The sequence below is a fragment of the Xenopus laevis genome, chromosome 7L, assembly GCF_017654675.1.
Source record: "Xenopus laevis strain J_2021 chromosome 7L, Xenopus_laevis_v10.1, whole genome shotgun sequence".
In the NCBI taxonomy this organism is placed as follows: domain Eukaryota; kingdom Metazoa; phylum Chordata; class Amphibia; order Anura; family Pipidae; genus Xenopus; species Xenopus laevis.
Window position 1 is genome coordinate 85,034,055 of NC_054383.1, and position 15,521 is coordinate 85,049,575.

The following is a 15,521-nucleotide window of genomic DNA, read 5'->3' on the forward strand; positions in this document are numbered from 1 at the left end:
CCTGTACTGATGCCAGAAAAATATACAAAGTTTCTAAAACTCAATTAAATAAGAGGCTTTTTGGCAGAGAGCTTTAGATACAATTTTAACTATTTAAGATGAGCAAAGATACAATATTTAAATCCATACACTATTTAAGATAAGCAGGTCTCTTGGGGAAATTGAGACTCACAACTTAAAGGGCAAGTCACTTGCATCAGCAAAACTGTAATAACACATAAAACATCACCCTAAAACCCCCAGAAATGTGTTCAGACTTTCCATGACATGATATTTATGGGCGTGGCCACAAGATGGGTATGGTCAAACATGTTTTGGCACAGTGGAACTTTTTGTCCCTCTTTGCAATTTTGAAATGTTGGGAGGTATGCTTCAGGGTAGAACTACACCGGCGATTTTCGGTGCGCGTCCGTCCATTCCAGCCCGACGCAATGAAGAGCATGTGTCACGTCTGATGCGCCGTATCTAATGTAAAATCTAATCTAAATGTCGCACGTACAAGCTGATTGCATCCGGCACGACTATCGGAAGAAGACGCAACATGCAGCATTTGACGCCTGCGCTTCTCTATGTTGCGTCGGAACGGATGGACATGCACCTAAAATCGCCCGTGTAGTTCTACCCTCAATTGTGCAGTAGAAGTACATGCTGCAGTTCTTAAATGGAACCATAGGGGCCACATTTAGCAGGGATCGAACAGGGAATCCAACAACATACCCAGCAGTTTCATATTTTCCAATTAAATTCCCATTCCCATGAAAAAATCCTGACGATCAAGAAGGTGTTTTAACAAATTCACATCTATGCAGATGTGTCAGCCGCAGCACTGAACTCTAACACCCCTCTGAACAGGTAATCCCTGCTGCAAATTGCTTAATATTCTGAAAATGTTTTAACTAATCAGTAACTCTTGCATTGCTAAATCGGTTGTTTAATTTTAATGAATAATTTCCATATGACACCTTTCCTTTGGTTAATTGTTTTAGATAATTTGCACTTTCACTTTAGCTCATATTGCAGTATTCACTGTAAAAGATTTTTCCTATTTTTAAAATAACTGTAGCCCTTGTGAAGTTTCTATTAAAATGACTGAGCACAACAGAATAATGAAATTACTGAATTTAATGTCACAGAAAAAAAGAGGCCATTAAAACTGGTCATTTTCAGATGCATGAAGTATTATTTTTCACATACTATTTGCTGAAGAACAAGCAGCGCTTTGAGCTAGGAGATCATGTTACATTCACTTACTGCAATGTCAGAACATTTGTTTTAAATTCTAGTAATGGCCTTACTGAGCAAATACTGGTTCATCTTCGTGTAAATTTTCGAAACCGGTTTATAAGTCAGATTTCTCAACTTTAATGACAGTAGCTTTGTCCCGAAGCAGCTGTATATGTTTTCTGTTTTATTCTTCTCTACAGAAATATTCAGAAAATTGACCGTGCAACAGAAGGCAGCCTAATCATTTCCTTGAGAAACAATTTGGCAGAGAAGAAAAGGTAATTCATATATTTACAGAGACAATACAGAATGTGTATAGCTCCAATTAAAACATAATAGAAGTTTCACTATAGAGAAAGGACTGTCATGATTCTACTCAATTGCTACTCATGCTTCAGCATGTATCATTGACAAATTGCCCCCTTTCAATGGCTGGGCATAGCATGAGAGGTCATTTTATGATTTAGGCTGTAAACAACAGGTCAAGTGTGAATTTGAAAAAAGAACGTTACTTGATATGTGACATGAAGGATCCCACATTGACTAACAAAATGCAGATCTAATGTGGTTGGTGGATTTGAAGTTTTCCATCATCTTATGAAGAGTTCCCAATCTGATGCACAAATGGCTGATTATTTGTTCATAATAGCACCGTTGAATTCATATTGATATTGATATTGATACTTTATATGCAGATATATATATTAGATATATATATATATATATATATATAATCCATCCAAAAGTGACGGCACTCACAGGAAAAGAAATTACAATAGTTCAATAAGGTGAAACCAAAAAGGTTTATTGCGATCCAACGTTTCGGTTCCTTCTTGGAACCTTCGTCAGGGAAAGAAAACAGAACTGTTCTGTTTTCTTTCCCAAGAAGGAACCGAAACGTTGGATCGCAATAAACCTTTTTGGTTTCACCTTATTGAACTATTGTAATTTCTTTTCCTGTGAGTGCCGTCACTTTTGGATGGATTTTATCGCTTGTATTTAGGCTGGCACCCAGGTTGTTATTTACCTTATGGTGTGCGCTCCACAAATGGAATATATATATATATATATATATATATATATATATATTCCAAAAAATATAAAACCGCACTCCAAGGTCTTGAAATAGTGAAAATAGTGGAAAGTTTATTTCAATGTTTTGGCACACTGACTCGGGCCGTCTTCAGGAAGTAGAGTCAGTGTGACAAAACGTTGAAATAAACCTCTCTCTCTCTCTCTCTCTCTCTCTCTCTCTCTCTCTCTCTCTCTCTCTCTCTCTCTCTATATACTGTATATCTATATATGTATATATATATATATATATATATATATATATATACTATTTATTTCTTCTCAGGGTGTGATGTGAATATTTCAATATTTAAATTGAATATTTAACAAGTGATGTCTGGGCTAGCACTACCGGCATGCTTTGGTATACAATGTGTGTATATATATATATATATATATATATATATATGATCAGTCATCAACAAATGACATAAATCTATAAAATGGCATTGCTCAAGAGTAAATAGGCACCTTCTGTCATCTGCAAGTGTTCCATAAATTTTCTGTTGATGGCATTTGCTGATCACATGGGCCCTCAAGCATACATTTTACAGAGTTCCAGGGGGTAAGTATTTCCATTTTCATTCTATGCCAAGGTAGATTATAGTACTGCTGTGAATTATGTGGGTTGACTGCAATGCTAGAATATTTTCTGACTAATGAAAATAATACTAGGAATAGCTGTATACTGCAGTAGAAATGAAATACAATATGCTGGATATGTGAGCAAAAGCTTGCATTGGTAGTTCTTTCCTTGCCTTGGACTGGCACACTATTAAAGCAATTATCTACAGTCACAGAGGCCAAATAGCTTTAAATTGTCCAGTTACTGATGAATCACATTTATAACTGCAACTTTAACTTCTACTAACTAACTTTACCAACGTATTTCTACAAAATAATTGCATGCTGATATATGCACGCATACACAGATAGCTGTATTTGGTCAGACATATTGCCAAAGCTTCTTCTTTAGTGTGTCCCATACTTATATTTTCATTTATATATTATTTGCTGATGTGAGCAGACGTCTAATGACATTATGGGCAATGAGCTGAATCTCCTATAGTCAGCAATGTCCTTTGGTCAGTCTGTTGTATCTTATGCTGTACAGTAGAAACTGCAATCTCTCTAGAATAATGGCAATCGTGGACTGTCTGTCTTGGTTCTATGCCCTCCGAGGTGTCTAAAATATGCCAAATCTACAAATCGAATTGCTTATGCCAATATGACTAAAATATTCTGTTGAAAAAAATTGAGCACTTGTAATAACTTTACATTTTTTTTTGTTTTGTTAATTAAATTATTAAATATATTGCCCATAAGTTATTGCATCATTTCAATATGTTAAACCTTGTAGTACATGCATGCTGAATGCACGTAGGCCCTACATGGATGATCTGACATTCCAATATGAGCCAATAAATCATTTAGATCCCTACATGGGGGTCTGTGTACTACTGCCCATTAACTGGCTGTCTGAAAGTCATCTGCAGTTTATGTATGCAGATATTTTTCAAGATGACGAATGATGACCAATAAATCCAATAAATGTAACATATTCTTGTATGTACCATGTGATTCGATGCATGAAATCTTGTGTAATTTCCTGTGGGAGACCTATATTCATCATAGATATAAACTGCATAAAGTGGCAGATACATTTTTCGCTTGATTTGTCACAAGCGACAGGCATACAGGAAAAGATTACTTACGTAACTGCAGCCTTATACTCCTAGCTCGGCGATCATTAGCTTATTTATGAATTGAATTTAGATGTAACATTGTTTTTATGATCTGTGAATTGGATATAACTGTGGCACATGTTGGTGTGTTAGACATATACACATTACTGCTTTGATTTAACCCCTTTCCTCTTAACATAAATCACCTCTCTGCCATAGATGTTGGCCTTTTGTTTTTCTTGTTGTTTTTCTTGTTGTTTTTCTTTCTTTTCATCCATAAAATGTCTCAAATTGTTCCAGTCAAATTACAGTCTTGCTTCCCTGCCAGTAATTATAAAACAATGAGAAATCATGCTGTGAAGCTGCAATATGGAGCTGCAATGTAATGTTTCAGGCACACAACTGTTGATATTTATTTTAACTGACCACACCTGGGTATTTATATTTTTATTTTACAGATATACTGCGCAGTACAATATTTAATAATTATTATTCAATTGTATTTATAGTCATATATTAATTGCAATAATAAGGGACTTTCTAGTTTGTTAAAGGGCACCTGTCACCCTAAGAAATAATTCCAAATAATATTTTATTGTTTTAGTTGAGCAAAATACTATTTGAATTATGTAAAACCATTCTTTTAGAATCTACATTTAGAGCATACAGTCAGGAGCCATTTTGTGGAAACTGTTATAAAGACAAGCATCATCCCAAAATCTATTGTGTGTGCCAGAATAGGGACCATTGCTCATGCCCATTCTACCAATTACAGACAGATAGGATGGCAGACATGTAAGGAGGTCATTTGCAAATAGGAAGTTAAAAAAAATGAAAGTTTTTGCTATAATGGAGGCTGGAGAAGCAATATATGATTGACAGCTGAGCTTTTTTTAAATTAGTTTATAACAGACATGGATGTTTTCATTTAATAGAAGAGGCATTTTAGTTTTTTTCATGTTTATTCGTGTTTTATCTCTGGATGACAGGTCCCCTTTAAAGTAGTACAAAAAGCTGTACAGTACTAGACCATTTCGAATTAAATTATTTTTTCCCCCTAATCAGTTATAAACTCTGCCAGTAATATTGTCAGGAACTATCTGGAATCAAACGCTGAACTATATAATTACATGTTCCTGTATAACCTCACTGAGCCACTGGAGACCTTTGGGATTTGATTCTACGCAAATGATTACAGACACTCTGGTTTCCTTATGTGTTTGCTTATCTCCAGCTCCTTCATCAAACGCAGGTGTGTGCCAATTAAGGGGCTTTATAAGCCTGTTGCATACCATCCCCAAGTGCTTGATCATTAAGCCTCACAGTCAGATCTAGCTCCTGTTTCAACAGACCTGATATTACCTTGCCTGGTTCCCTGTTCCTGCCTTTGTTCCTGATTCCTGCTTTTGTTCCTGAGTACCCGTCTGGTTCCCTGTTCCTTCTCAGTGCCTATGTTCTCCGCTCCAGTTCCCATTACCTGCTCTCCATTAGTTTACTGGACTACTCTCTGCCATCAGCCTGCCTTCGACCTCGGCCTGCCATATGGACTTGTTATTGTCTTCAGCCTGCCCCCGACCTCGGCCTGTTACTCAGACTTGTCTTTATTGTTGCCTGCCCTTGCCCACTGGCCTAGTGTAAGAACTTATATATATTTTTTATCTTTTGTTCATCTGTTATATTGCCATAATTTCCATTATTAAAATATTCTTCATAACATGTGTCTGGTCTATCAAAACCTCAAATATCCGCTATACCCATTTTAAATAGCACCAAGGCTCCTGCCTGCTAGCCACTCACTTGTGGTCAGTCCTGACACATATATTTCCTTCTCAGCATCTATGCCACTGGCATAACCATCACTTTTTTACATTCCACACTCTTCACATTCTCCATCCCACCTTATTGTTTAAAATCTTGCTTAGCCTGTGCTTCATTCAGTGAGTGCATTGGGTATACCTTTCTGGCGTATTTATGATATATTTGTGACATCTCCAACAAAATGACAACTTTCTACTTGCTTTGATTGTAGATTCCAAATCACTGAAGCAAACAAGGTTAGAGTAATTTATTTCATATGTGTCATGTTGCAATTGAAGAGGATTAGGAATTATTTTATAGGATGATAGGTCCCCTTTAAAGATAACAAACATAAGTATGTCATAATTATTTTACAGACTGAACACTTGTTATTATCAGTGGTAATAGTGTCAGCAAGCTTCTCTTAAGCTACAGAGCACAGATAAGAGTTATAATGAATGGTAGGGGCACTCTATGGGAAAGCAAGGCATCCCTCCAAGTATATTGACAAGATGGAGCTAAAACACTGGATTCTAGAGTGCATGAAACACATGGAATACATGTCCCTATTTTTCCCTGACAGGATTGGATATAGAAATAAGCAATTCCCAGGACCCCTAGTGATTCTATATTCAGAATGTAGATCAGTTAGCCAGTTCATCAATTTGAATTTTTTCAAGACTCAGTTTTTCTAAACAAAATTGTTGTTTTGCAAACTCAAAAAATGAAAGAGCTTGAATGATGAAAACACTTCTGTAGGAGTGTGCTGATTTTTTTCATTCACAACTTTTTACATTTGATAAAAAGGAAAATTCATGTTCAGAAAACTTTAAAACTTTAAAAAAAAACTTTTAAATAATCCAAGCCCGAGTTACAGAAAAAAGCACAAAAACATTTTTTATTACATTTCGGCCTCCGCTTTTAGCATTGGGCTTGTTTTGTTGATAAAGCATTTTGGTCACTAATCCCTATAGCCTGTGTAACTTCAATGTTTAGTTGCAACGATCTCTGCTTATCATTATCTAATTCAATTATAAGTACAGCATTATATTAGATCAAGCAGTGCAGAAGCATTATTTGAATATGCAGTCTCTTTAATGCAATTGCTTAACAAGGGGTTTATTTTTCAAAACCTGAAAATTTCTGATAATTTTCGGTAAAATAGTCCGACCAAATCCGCACAGATTTCCCCCCCCCTTATTTATCAATCTATTTTTCAGAAAATTTCCTGTGCAGGAAAAAAACTTGATAAAATTGGGCAAAAATTTGAATAGTATGAATTTTTCAGATTTGATGCCGTTGCATTAAACCTAATGCAGATCAGGATATCTTCAGGACAGCTCTCATTGACTTCTACATAAACTCGGCAGGTCTGAGTTGAAGTACTTTTTAATGTGGACTTTTAAAATCCTCAGGGTTTAATAAATTCTGAGTTAACCCACTTTTTCTACAGATATAAGCTAGTAAGAACAATCCCAACTGACTCTTTTCTTAGTAATGATGCATTTCTAACACATTCTGCAGAATTTATTATTAATAATAATGGACTGCTTTTATTCAAATATTGCTTGCAATTAGAAAAGAAAATATTTCTGAGCCATTTATTTCCAAGATGATAAAGGCTAAAAACGGTTAAATGTTTAAAATGTTTAAAATGTTTATTAGTTAAATGTATAAAGTCACTGTGTAAAGATATTTTTGTAAGTCAGGGATTAAAAAAATAATTTAGGATATAAAGTGAAATGTTTGGCCCTACCCTCCATGTATATAAATATACATACATATAGCTATATATGTAGACTACGCATAATCATTTATATGATGCCTATATTTATTCTGCTGCCAGAAAAGACTGCACCATCCCTGGGGTTTGCACATACTTGCATTTCTTGTTCTTTTTTGCATTGAGGTTATTTCAGAGGTCTATTGCAGCCGTGGGAACAGTGGTTTTACTTTATCAAAGGGTTTAACATATGGTATGTTTTAGAGAGCAACCATTTTTCATCTATTTTATTTATATCCAATTCTTAAGGGATCCATTGTTTAAAATTTTCCTGCAGCATGTCTAATTTTCTGATTTTAACCTCACAATCTCTCTTATGGTATGACACAGTACAAGGAAGCATACACAAGACATTATATTCTGTTCATCTCACATGTACAATATAATTCATTATGTCTTATCAGAAATTGTGAAGTTTGCACTGACACTGACACTATCAACACACAAAATTAACTTTCAGGGTGCTAACTGGAAAAAGTTGAGCATTGCTGGAAATTATGGTACATACTACCTACTTTATGGTTAAAAACATGGATTGGATGCAAACTATACACTTTGCAATTTGCTCTTGCCTCATATTATGCCATGTATTTGTGGACTTATCAACAGAGTAGTTTAAAAATACCATTAACCCTTTTACTGCCAACCAATTTGGTTGATTTGGTACTTTTATTGACAGACCATTTGTAAAATATTTTGCACTCTTTCAATTTAAGGGCCTTTTCTGGGGGGTTGTCACAGTCGGCACCCTAATTCCAGAACCAATGCTTAGCACCCTGATCTCGGCTCTTGCTTCCGCCTTTAACAGCCGCCTTTCACCTTGGGAGGAGCCCACGGATAATTGGATGCTGCCAGGTCTTATTAAGAGAGGTGCCAAGCAAAGGTTTCTGGATGAGCAAAGGGGCACGACGGTAAAGCAAAGTCTCTGGGCAGAAGGTCGCAGTACAAGGCGTAGACAAAAAGGCGTAGTCAATCAAGCTAGGTCGAGGCAGGCGGATTACAAGCTGAGTCAGACAGGCAGGGTCAAACCAGGAGATCAATCAGGAGGGATACGGAATAGAAGAGTAATAGAAGAGTCGGTTACCAGGCAGGGTCAGGATTACAGAAGTCAGAAACAACAGGCAGGGGTCACAACAGATATCAGATCACAGAAGCTATACAGCACAGAGGCACCAGGAAACACACGAGGAACAGATCCTATAATGGGCAAGGAACACAGCACAGAAGCTCCTTTAAATCCTGTTTGAATTTGGCGCCATGCACGCTGGCGTCATGCGCCAGCGTCACTGCGCCTTTAAGAAGGGACGTGCGCGTCCCCGCCTGGAGTGCAGTGTGTGTCCCCGCCGACCCCCACTAGGGTAAGTTATTACAGGGGTCTTTTACTTCAAAATATGCTAGAATTTAAGATATAGGCTTCTAATTGTCTAAAAAATTAAAAACATGCCAGTACCAAATATATATATAGTTTTATGTAGATTTCTCACTTGTATAGGTCAAAAAGTCCAAGCAGTACACCTCCAAATTTACAAAGCACTGCTCACAAAACAGTAGGTTTACCCTAGAAAATTACACATTTTTAGAAAGAAAAGATTCTGATGAATCCAAAATTGGTAAATATATCTTTGTACTCCAAATGACCAGATTGCAATTCTTTCCTAAAGTTATCATTTTTTATAAAAATTTGTGACATTTTTGAAAACTGACCTCAAAGCTTCTAGGCTAGAGCATTAGTGATGGGCGAATTTGCGCCGTTTCGCTTCGCCGAAAAATTCGCGAATTTCGCGCGAAATTCGCGAAACGGCGAAAAATTTGCGAAACGGCGCCTGCGTCTCGTTTTTGACGCCGGCGCCCGTTTTTTCGACGCCGGCGCCCGTTTTTGACGCCGGCGTCAGTTTTTTGAAAAAAACATTTTGACGCCGGCGAATTTTTTCGGCAAATTTTCGCGGGCGTTTTGCGTATTTATTCGCTGGACGCGAATCGCGCAAATTCGCCGCGAATTCGCGCCTGGCGAATAAATTCGCCCATCACTATAGAGCATCATATCTCGCACATATCATTAGGTAACCAGATAAAACACCCTAAATATGAATGCCTGTGGTCTGTTGAATAGTTTGGTTCCTGATATAAATAGGTTTATCTTAGTATGTAGGGGGCCCTAAATCAAGACACCCCATTAAAGTTATAATTTCTGTAATTCCAGACACAGGTAGGGGATCTGTTATCCAGAATGCTCGGGACCTGGAGTTTTCCGGATAACGGATCTTTCTGAAATTAAGATCTTCATACCTTAAAGGGCATGTAAAGTCTAAAATAGAATAAGGCTAGAAATGCTGTATTTTGTATACTAAATATAACAAATAATTTTTGCTTTCAAAGTTGGCTACAGGGGGTCACCAGCTTGTAACTTTGTTAAACATCTTTGCAAGACTAAGACTAAGACTGTGCACATGCTCAGTGTGGTCTGGGCTGCTTAGGGATCGTCGTAAACAAAACTGCTTGAGTTCTGCATGGCTGGGAAGTAAGGCCGGGGCTCCCCCTGCTGTTCATAAGTATGATTGTTTCCCTGCTCAGCAGTTAGGGACCATCTGATAATTCCTATCCACAGCAGTAAATGAAGGGAGAATTTCACTGCATACAGTCATGTTTCTTATAAAAACGGTACACAATTTTTAATTAAAGTATATTGGAGATAGGTTTCTTTTTCATTAAAGAGAGTAAATATGGGATTGTTTTGCCTTTACATGCCCTTTAAGGCTACTAGAAAATCATGTTAACTTTAAATAACCACAATAGACTGTTTTTGTTTCCAATAAGGATTAATTATATTTCCAATAATCTAAACTGGGTGCGCATGTCTTTCTACTCCAAAGGACCAAGCCGCAAAGCTTTCCTGAATTTAGTGATTTGGGTTGCATTTCTGAAAATCAGCCTCAAAGCTTCAATTTTGCAACATCTTATCTCATGCATACCATTAAGTACCAAGCTAAAACACCCTAAATATGAACTCCTGGGATCCGCTAAACAACAGTTTGAGATCCAATATGTATAGGTTAACCTAAGTTCTGTAATTCCAGATACTGCAAAATCAACACATTTACAACATTTTTTGAGGGGCAAAGGTAAAAAAAGTATATTCACCCCCAGAAAGCCAAATATATTTGGAAAGTACACATTCCCCCAAATCCAAATTGGAGATGCGTATCTTTCTACTCCAAGGTACCAAGTTGCAAAGTTTTCCTAAATTTGGCGATTGTGATGACATTTCCAAAAGTCACCTCAAAATTTCTATTTTTCAGCATCTTACCTCCTACATATCATTACGTACCAAGGTAAAACACCCTAAATATGTCCACTGAACAATTTGATGCCTTATGTGTATCAGTTTATCTAAGTATGTGGCATATACAGTATGGGCCCCAAAATAAAGACACCACATACAAGCTATCAGTTCTGCAATTCCAGATACTGCAAAATCAGCACATTTACAGCATTTTTTGAGGGGTAAAGGTAGAAAAAGTTATGTTCATCCAAGAAAGCCATATATTTTTGAAAAGTACACATTCCCCAGAATCCAATTTGGGGATGCATGTCTCTACACCAAAGTACCAAGGCACAAAGCTTTCCTAAATTTGACAGTTTTGATAATATTTCAGAAAATCACCTCAAAACTTCCAATTTGCAGCATCTTATCTTCCACATACCATTATGTACCAAGATAAAACACCCTAAATATGAACATTTGGGGATTGCTGAACAGTTTGATGTCCAATAGACATACTGTAGGTTTACCTAAGTATGTGGCATATAGACACACCATATGATCTATCATTTCTGCTACTGCAAAATCACATTTAGAGTATTGTATGGGGTGTAAAACTAAAAAAAAGTACAGTCACTGCAGAAAGTCATATATTTTTTGGAAAGTACACATTTCCCTGAATCCAAAATGGGTACACATGTCTGTTTACTCCAAAGTACCAAACCACAAAGCTTTCCTAAATTTGCAGATTTTGGTTATATTTCCAAAAATCACCCCAAAGCTTCCATTATCTGTCACATAGCACTAGTTACCAAAATAAAACACCCTACATATGAATGCATGGGGAACAATTTGATGCCCAATGTACTAGTGATGTGCGGGTCAGGGTTTCCCTGACCTGCACCCGACCCTAAACCACCCTGCTATGACCCGCGCCCTTCCGCACCTGATTCCGGGTGTCCTTTTATAGACCCGCCCCGCCGATAACATCACAATGAGGTCTACAATGGGCGTGGCGAGCAGACGTCGGAACCCAGAAGTCGGATGCAGGCATTTGAAAGTGGTGGGAGGGGAGAGCAGGAGAAGAGCTCAACCCGCACCTGCCCACCACCCGCGAGGAGAACTGCAAGGTCGACCCAAACATGTGTGTCACAGAAGTACATGGCATGTAAAGACCCCAAAATCGACCTTGTGTATACTTATTTGATGGCTTTTATTTACTTACATTTATAAACACTGCCAGTTTTATGTGTGGAAAGTACACATTCTGACTAATCCAAAATGGATAATTATGTCTTTCTAATCAAACTACCAAACTGCAAAGCTATGCTAAAGGCACCTGCTTTTCTGACATTTCTGAAAATCGCCTAAAAGCGAATATTTCTTATATACAATGGTAAACCACCCTAAATATGAACACCAATGGTAAACATTTTGGTATACAATGGTACATAGAATGGTAAACGTTTTGGTATATACTGACCCCAAATACCAAAAGGGATGGGCGAATTTGACCCGTTTCGCGTTGCCAAAAATTTGCCGCACATTTTTTTTTTTGAAACATGCCAACATACAAGTCTATGGGAGTCATTTCTGTGGTGAAACAAGGCGAAAAAATTCACCCTTCCCTATGGGTGACATATACGGACCCCAAATGAAAATAGTACATATGAATTTTCTCGGCTGCCAATTTTCCTTCTGTGAACAAAGACCTCTGACTGCGTATTATGTGCTGAAAGACCCCCTGACAATACTAAGACTCACAAAAAAAACTGCATAAAACTGCAATAAAACCACAAAAATCAAATAGTTATATAGTTAAATCTGGTTGAAAAAAGACAAAGTCCATCAAGTTCAACCCCTCCAAATGAAAACCCAGCATCCATACACACACCCCTCCATACTTTCACATAAATTATATATACCCATCTATACTAACTATAGAGTTTATTATCACAATAGCCTTTGATATTATGTCTATCCAAAAATTCATCCAAGCCACTCTTAAAGGCAATAACAGATTCAGACATCACAACATCACCCGGCAGTGCATTCCACAACCTCACTGTCCTGACTGTGAAGAACCCCCTACGTTGCTTCAAATGAAAGTTCTTTTCTTCTAGTCTGAAGGGGTGGCCTCTGGTATGGTGATCCTCTTTATGGGTAAAAAGTTCCCCTGCTGTTTGTCTATAATGTCCTCTAATGTACTTGTAAACTGTAATCATGTCCCTCGCAAGTGCATTTTCTTCAACAACCCCACAAACAACCCCAACCCTCATAATTCATCTTCCATCCCTCTAACCAATTTAGTTGCAAGTCTCTGCACTCTCTCCAGCTCATTTACATCCCTCTTAAGGACTGGAGTCCAAAACTGAACTGCATACTCCAGATGAGGCCTCACCAGGGACATATAAAGAGGCATAATTATGTTTTCATCCCTTGAGTCAATGCACTTTTTTTTATCCAAAAAAGAACTTTGCTTTAGTTGCCACAGAAGACACTGCCCAGAATAACAACTTATCTACAAATACCCCAAGATCCTTCTCATTTAAGGAAATTCCCAACACACTGCCATTTAGTTTATAACTTGCATTTATATTATGGCTATGAAGAATTTCATTCTTTTCATTTTTAATTACTAATATTAAATTGCATTTATATTATTTTTGCCAAAGTGCATAACCTTGCATTTATCAACATTGAATCTCATTTTCCAGTTTGCTGCCCAGTTTTCCAATTTAGACAAATCACTCCGCAAAGTGGCAGCATCCTGCATGGAACCTATAGTTCTGCACAATTTAGTATCATCTGCAAAAATAAATAAATAAAATAAATGATCCAGCAGATAGTGGTAAGTGGTCAGAATACTTGATCTAATCAAACATTTTTAAGGGAAAAACAAGAGGCAAAATGATAAAATGAAGAAAAATACCCACAATGGAAAAATAATTCACACAAAGGAAAAATTGTTTTCATTGCGCCTGTTTTTTCTGTTTAACTTTTATTACATTCTTCCATAAACCAAATCAAATATCTTTCCCTGATCCATGATCCTACTTGCTCACAGCAATGCATTAGGTTAGTTTGACATAACCTGTCATTTATAAAAAAAATTCTGACGCCAATTACTGTTCATCATGAACTCATGTCACTGTGTACTAGACCTTAATAGTCTTTCAAGAACTTCCCCACCACCAATGTCAGAGTAACTGGGCAATGTTTTTCAAGAAGAAAAAAAATGAATGCTACTAATGAAATTGGCAGCCACATATTATCAGATCATTTGATCCCTTGCATCTTAGTAATTATTTGCTAATTCAAGTTTACATATTTAAGAGGCATAAAACACTGTATTTATTTAACAGGTGTGTAGAACTGACAGCAGACATAAATTTTTGCAGCCAGACTCTAAAAGGACTTGATCAGATTAATGTGTTTATGGTTAAAGAACACTTTTTGCATGCAGTATTAAAGGCTCACTTGAATTTAAGGAGCTGATGTTAATCAAGTTTGAGTTATTTCCATCTATGGAAATTATTGATCATTCTCTAGACCCAGTGTTCAGAGAGCAATGAAAGCCTGGTGTTAAATTTGTTATTTTAATGTAGTAGTTGACGCTAGATGAACCTAGAGTAGCAAATATGCTGATCTAACAAAGGTTGGTATGTCTGTGGGGTTTATGTGTGCCAATTTGAAAATCTTTAGAATCCTCAAGGGAGCTTTTACTCCTCCCACTATCAACCCAAGGCATGCTGGGCATCACATATTACGGCGAAGAGGAAGCAACTTGATCTTTAAAAGCCAATGGAGCTGCATTATTGCAACAGTTACTATTATGAAATATAAACAACTTTAAGGGGCCTATATCAACAGTCTCTTTTTCATGGTTTTAATGGTTTTTTAAACCACAACCAGACTCACAAACATTTAGGGGGTTATTTACTAAGCTCCGAATACCCGAAATTCCCTGAAATCCGAATTTTTTTTGATTTATTTGTGTTATAATAGGCTTAAAAAAAATCATGAATTTTTCGGAATTTATTAAAACCCAAGGGCTAAAAATCCCAAATATAAAAACACGGCATCTCACACCTGTCGAGGTTGCATAAAAGTCAATGGGAACAGTCCGAGTGATTTTTAGTTGTGTCCGGGGTTTCGGGCAATTTCATAATGTTTTCTGAGCTTTCGGGTGAAAACTCAGAGTTTTCAGGAAAATTCACGAAAAAATTGTGAAAATCCGAGCTTTTCCCACAAATGTAATTTTCAGGAAAATGTAATAAATAAATAAGCGTTAAAAACCCTAGGGGGTTAGATCAGCGTTTCTACAAATTTCATGAGATTTATTAAAAAATCAGAATTAAAACAGTACAGAAAATTACTCTGAAATCTGCACTAAAAAATCCCAATAGCTTAAAAACCTCTAATCATTCTAGTTTTTTTGAAAATTCTTAGCAAAAACAATACTAAAACCCTCTAAAAATCCGATTTGATTTAGAGCAGTCCAAAAAAAAAAAATCAGTGCAGCTCCCTCTGACTTCTATATGACCTCAACAACTTTTTCCCGGCAAAGTTTTAGTGGTTTTCATGCTTTTTACACTTGGGGGCAGATGCATCAAGGGTCGAATATCGAGGGTTAACCCTCGATATATTCGACTGGGAATGAAAATCCTTCGACTTCGAATATCGAAGTCAAAGGATTTTG